A 6,904-nucleotide genomic window follows, 5' to 3' on the forward strand; every position below is an offset into this window, starting at 1 on the left:
AAAGTTGACAGCGAATGGTGTTCCGTTAAAAGTGAAACTAATGCAAGAACGTTTTTCGTGTTCCGTTAAAAGTAAAACAAATGCAAGAACGTTTTTCGTGTTCCGTTTAAAGTGAAACGAAAGAAAAGAACGTTTTTAGTGTTCTGTTAAAAGTGAAACTACTGTAAGAACGGGTATCTTTACGTTTGTTCTTAAGTCAAACTTAGCTTTACTTTTACGATCACTTTCATCAGCCGCGATATAGCCGTATCAGGATGTGTATCACTGCAGCCGTCTAGCGTGATCGGGCCGCTCTCACAGTTATCATGCATGTAGGAAGGAACAACGACAACTTTCGTTTAATTACTCAGTCAAGTGACGCAAGACGACTGATTTCTTAAACATAATTAAGATGAATCAAGTTTGGAAATAGTTCTTTAGATACATTTAAGGAAATGAAAACAATAGTTTAGTTTCCTTTTTATTCTGGGTAAACAAAATACAAACTTTATCAGATAGATATCGGTGAATATACAACATCACTGAGTTTGAATTGATTGTATTTAGCAGTCAGCATGATTAGTGAAATAATAGAATAACTTCCCTGTGCACTGTTTAAGCTGCTGAGTTAGAAACCGCGTTTTCTGTTTGAGCAGCTGTCGAAGTTGACAAAATAACAACGACAGGGGGCAATGACTCCTTTTAATCTTAATTCCTCCCCTTAAATTTAACAATGAAGGAATTAAATTCACATCTCAAAACAAACATCGAAAATTTTTTTAACCATTATATGGGCGGAAATAGGCCGAGTAAATTGTGGAAATATCGAAAATAATATATTTACCCCTTAAATTTAACAATGAAGGAATTAAATTCACATCTCAAAACAAACATCGAAAATTTTTTTAACCATTATATGGGCGGAAATAGGCCGAGTAAATTGTGGAAATATCGAAAATAATATATTTACTGGATTGATCTAAAGTGTTAAAAGCGTAGGACTGTATAAATATATCAAATGGGTTTTCAAGTATTTATAATGAACTTTCTCTCAAGGCCATTGTGAATGAACGAGCTGACCTTCGCTGCGTTTGAAAGGTACGTTTTGTATGATTTTCTCTTAGAAATATTCAGTTAATCTTCGGATTTTCAAAAATTGTCTATTTGCCATTCAAAAATTAGCTTTGCAACCATTAAGCCTTTTTTTTTTTTTTAATATCGCTTTAAAATATAGATACAAATGTTTTACAGAGCTATCTTTACAGACATCTTTGTAAGATATAAGAATGTAACCATCGTTCTGGGGGAAATCTAGAATTTTATTTCGTAATGTTATATGGTAGAAATCAATCCAATATGCGGTCGGATTTTTTTCCTGTTTTCATCTCCATTAGCTTACGCGGAAAAACCCGAACACAACAAACTAAGTTAATTTGCGCAAAGGTCACTTTGAACTTCCCTTAAACATGGAAAATCAAACAACAACTGATCCCAAGTATTCTTTTCTCGTTATGTTTCCATGTCATCTTAATCTTCAGACATCCTATTTAGCTTCACGATGCTTTTTTGCCACACAAAAACCTTACGTGTTGCATATTGCCTTTGTTTGAAATTTAAGTGCGTTTGTCGCCGTCACTTTTATGGATTCAGAACGAGAGATGCTTTCATTTTTATTCAAAAACCGCTTCCAGAAAGCTGTTAATATTTCCACCTAGAGCTTTTCCCTGCCAGATTCCAATTATAGGATTTTTCAGACAGACCAATGTTTTAACGAAACAGCGGATCAACCCAAGAGCAGATTATTTAATAGAGAAAGTTTTTTTTTTTACTCCGATAAGATAATAAGTTATTGCGACAATTTCAAACACAAAGCATAAACAATCATAATTTAGCTTTACAGTTTAACCAGTTGGGTTTAATTATTGCAGCAGTTGATCCTATCTGAAAATGAAGTTCTTATTTCAATAATCGCCTCCAAAGTAGATATGGCATGTCATTTTTAACTCATCGTTAACAATTCGGGCCAAACTTTCCCTTCAGTCAGACTTCGTGTTAGTAACAAGTTTGTAACAGCTGCGGTTTGCGTGTTAACCGAATACTTTCCTAGCCCTTTATGGACGATTTCCACTGTTGTCAATTTTTTTCGTATTTGCACTTCTTAAACTCAATTTCAGTGTTAAACATGGACAGGTAAAAACACAAGATATTAAAAACTTACGAGTTTCGATCCAACATTTAATTTTTTGTTTTTCGCAAGCCGTTCATAAACCTTCTCTCTTGTATATTTGCTCCCTTAAAGCCAGTTATACACCTGACAAAACAACTTCAACCCGCTTAAAACCGCGAAACTTGCCTGCCTCCGTAAGACCAACGCGTTTAAGACAAATCTTGCTATGGCCACTTCTGCAGTCATTTTCTTGTCAAAAAAAAAAACAACTTGAACCCAGTTAATACGATCCTGGTTTATGACCCAGGTGTGCTCTCATATTTGAAATTCAGGCAACGTGAGTTGAATTTGTGAGTGGACAACGTGGTTTATTAAGGTAAGCACAAGTAGAAGAAGGGAAATTGAGCTGGTTTTCACAAACAATACAATGGACAATAATATGCCATACAAATCGAGAGAAAACGCAAGCGCCATTGCAAAATGAGAAATGTTTTGAATTTTGTGCTCGCGCATGCGTCTAGGCTTATGTTTGCGCATTTGTCGTCAGGCGTTATTCCATTCTCATGGCCGGTTCTTGTACTTTTACTTATCTCGCGTGGCACATGAAATAATATAGAAGTTAAGGACGGTGCCTACTAATACCGAAGTATTTTTGCGCGGTTTAGGACAATGCACGAAATGCAGATTTTAGCAAGGGCTGATGGAATCCAAAAAGAAGATTGGCGGTAACCACGCATTTTTTCGAGATAATAAGGCAACAATTATTCTAAAAAGCCTCAAAATACAAAGGAATATATGGCGTTTTTTTTCCAAATTGAAGCTTTGTTATCTCTGAAAAATGCATGGTTACCCGCAATTTTCATTTTGGATACCAAAAGCACTTGCTGAGTTCTACTTTCGAGCGAGGCAAGACAGGGTTAGTTCAGAAAATCCTCTCTCAAACATTTCTCTGTTAATTAAGGCCGGTTTTCTCAACAAGTTTTTTGACAATTTTGACTTGTTCGTGCGTGAAGGGGGAACATGGCTTTTGTGTCCGGAACCTCTCCCGTCAAAACATGGAATATCTCTTAGTGGAAAATTCATGGGTTCACTTTAGCACTTTAACATACACTGCAGAGTTAATTCTCTGATCCATCATTTGTGTCCTTAGTGCTAGCGAAACAGCATTCATTTGTACGCTCAATAATGTACCACCATAATCACCTGACGATCAAATCCGGAGGTCGTGGGTTCGATTCACGCCGAGGTCGGAGATATTTTCTTTGTCTCGCGGGATTTCCCATTTCCTTACTAGGGCTAACGCTCAGTAGGAAATTCATGGTTTCACTTTAGCACTTTAACATACACTGCAGAGTTAATTATCTGATCTATCATTTTAAAAAAGAGACTTGTCAAGCAAAAAGGTGAAAAATGTTGTCCCATCGACACGAGAATAAAAAACACGTGTTCAACAAGCTTTAAAGTCAAAAAACGGAGATTCGGAAATTAATTGACTTAATAATTAACATAAAATTAACATAAAATATTAATCCTGCACAAAATCAAGAGAATACAATATACCTCGAATCTTTTTCAACGAAAACATGACGAATTATAGACGAGGATTTGGTACGAGAGCAAGGGAAATGAAAAAGGATGGGCTTTTGACGAGTTTTTGGACTACGATGGCAAAATCTTTGTTAAAGCATCGCCGAGTGGCGATCCTGTTTGAATCTTCAGTGACTATGATTTAGACAACCTGTGAGCGAACTTGTTGTTTTATTCGACAAAACAATGTTTGAATTGACAGAGGAAATTTACCGTTACTGTAATCCTTACAAATAATCTTTTAAGCTTGTTGATTGACTCTGAGAGGAGGGAAATGGGTGGGAGCATTTACAAAGGTTAGTAACCAATACGGACTTTAAGTGTTCTGTGCTGTATATTTTCGGGGTTTTTTTTTTTATATTTTTGAGTGTATTTATTAAAGCCTATGTTGTACTGGATGTGATGTCTAACAAACAAATATGTAAAATCATCTCCCGAAATGTTCAAGGTATTAGAAATTCGATAAAGAGGAGTAGCATTTTTACATATCTAAAAGATCAAAACTACCTTTTATTTTCTACAGGAAACTTATTTCGAACCGTGTGATGAGTAATTCTGGAAAAACGAATGGGGAGGTGAAATCTTTTTTTCTCATGGCAATCGCCATCAGTAAAGGAGCTTGCATATTGTTAAATCAAAAATTCCCTAAGCGACAACTTAAGGCTGGTTTCCATATGATCGCGGATCGCAGATCGCAATAAGGTCTGCGATCTGCGATCATATGGAAACCAGCCTTTAGGAAGAATTAATTGTTTTAATTAACCTAATCTACAATTGTTCCAAAGACGTGTAGAGAAAATTGATTGAGAGAATTTCACTTCAAATTCATTCACAGAATTGTTGTTACTAAAAAAGGAGCTCTTTATATTTAATATTAAATCGATAGTAATTGCATATACCGGCGGAGAACCAGACTCTATAGACCACACCTTTTTAGAGTGCCAATTTACAAAATCCTTTTCTCAGGATGTGCTACAATGGTTCAATGTAGATAATAATTGTTATTTTAATTTAATCACTGAAGATTTTCTTTTTGGTCTTTCTTCTGAGTTGAGTGTTCTAACAAAGAAATTAAATTATACCCTCCTCTTCCTACGTTGTTATATTTATAACAGAAAGCTCCAGAATCACTCACCACCTCTATTGCTTCCGGACTTTATAAAAAAATATATATATATAAGTATAAAATTGAAAAGATTATTTAATATATATAATGAAAGCTCCTCTTCTTCTTAGATTGTAATATTTATCAAAGAGGATGATTATAGGAATATATGGGATTCTAAAGTGTTGTCAGTATCGTAAGCTTTAGGCTTTAAGTGTTGTATGTGTTTGATATATAGAGGATATTACATGACCGCGCGGAGATACGAAATTTCTCTTCGAGTGATGAAAAATTTTTCACGAGTGAGCGCAACGAGCGAGTGAAATATTTTTCGACACGAGAAGAGAAATCTCGTATTTCCAAGCGGCCATGTTATGTTCTGTTTATTATATAAACACCAATGAAATACCAAATCATTGCAAAAGGTGCGATTTATTATATAACCATAGAAACGGTGATCTTTTCACGTGTAAAAATGTAAAAATGTAATTTATTTACCCACGAAGTACCAAAGAGCTCTAGCCGGAACTAACATGTTATTTTCACGTTATATCAAGATATCATGTCTTCGCGCTAAAGCTCACCAGGTAGTTCATTAGTGTTTATATAATAAAAAGGTTTGTTGAAAAAAGACAATGCAATAGAATAATTATTTAAGATGCCTCTTAAAAATTTACCTTGAAATCCCCTGAACAAAAAGAGTGATTGGCACCCCTTCAGTCTCGGAGGCTATGGTGTCGCTTTCTGAATGGTGGCTCTGGGACGATATCTGGTGTGGCTGGAGACATGATGCCGATTCGAGGGTGGCAGTCTTTTCTACACTGGGAGCAGATGTAGTCTGTTTGAACTTCCATCTTTGCCTCAGTTTGTAAGGCAAGTGTCTCCTCAAACTGCACAGCCTCCCTCCAACCCGAGCGATCAGAGGCCAAGGTTTGCCATCTGTTGAGGTCAATTTCCAAGGCCTTCAGATCCCTTCTGCAGACATCTTTGTAGTGCAGCTGTGGTCTGCCTGTGGGGCTCCTTCCCTGCACTGGTTCTCCATAGAGGAGATCCTTTGGGATCCGGCCATCGTCCAGATCCTTATACAACATGACCAAGCCTGCGCAGGCGTCTCTGTTTCAGCAGAGTGTACATGCTGGGAGTTCCAGCCCGCTCTACAAAACGAGTAGATTAATAGTAAAGTAACAGAAAACCTACTTAATATCTAAAAATTTCAACGTAAACTTTCAGTTAGAAGTTAATCTAGACTTTTACAAATTTTAGAATACGACCTTTTATAATGTTTCTGGGCAAACTGTTCACTGTCGTACATGTGAGAAATTAAGAACTTCTTTATTACTTCAACTTCTGTATGTTAAGTTTGAATGGTGATTGAGTTGTTCTTTTTTAGTCTCCAGATTGCAACTGTGATGAAGACTTCTGTGTTGCTCCGTTTTGGCCTGGTCGCGCTATTGTTGTTTTCTCTTGTAAAGAACTCAGAAGAATTCAGCAGAGGGCGACGATCATGGAAAGAGCGACGGTGGACGCGAAGAAAGGTCCCCGCGAACCACAAGAGACCCAACAATGCTTTAATTAATGGTAAGTGCAAACATGTCCAAGGTTATATCAATTGAATGTTATTGGTGAAAATCATCAATTTACACGAACATGAAGAAGATAACAATTATTAAGGCGTAAATTATCTTTGCAGCAAACTTTGGAGATAATCCAAGGTATAATCCACGGTACTTACCTATCTTATAACTGTACCTGTTTATTTTTACAGACAAATTGGATGGACAGACCACTGCGCAGGAATCAGAAAGGAAAAATGCCTTACTATAAATGCAAAAGACAAACTGCAAACTGAGTCTGACTACGTTTATTTGGTAAACAAAATTATTTATTAAAAATACAACGAATTCTATTGTATTTTAAAAATTATTTGCATTGACTTGAGCCAGTCTACTACGTGTTAAGTAAAGTTTCAGCATTGGAACTATAAATGCAATCTAATATGTAAGGTTTAATGAGAGAGCTTCCTAGCCCATTGAATACGAGTGCTAAATAAAGCTGAGTCAACTTCA

At 36.2% G+C, this 6,904-nt stretch overlaps 1 long non-coding RNA gene across 1 annotated transcript; it reads left to right on the plus strand.

Moving 5' to 3' along the window:
* Positions 1–1,006: 1,006 nt before the first annotated feature.
* LOC146489585 (uncharacterized) lies at positions 1,007–6,904 on the plus strand. The gene is made up of 3 exons (XR_014863715.1): positions 1,007–1,077; positions 6,229–6,416; positions 6,604–6,904. It is a non-coding gene; the product is annotated as an uncharacterized LOC146489585 (long non-coding RNA).

Source organism: Pavona decussata, unplaced genomic scaffold (genome assembly GCF_977016875.1).
Source record: "Pavona decussata unplaced genomic scaffold, jaPavDecu1.1 SCAFFOLD_5, whole genome shotgun sequence".
Taxonomy (NCBI): domain Eukaryota; kingdom Metazoa; phylum Cnidaria; class Anthozoa; order Scleractinia; family Agariciidae; genus Pavona; species Pavona decussata.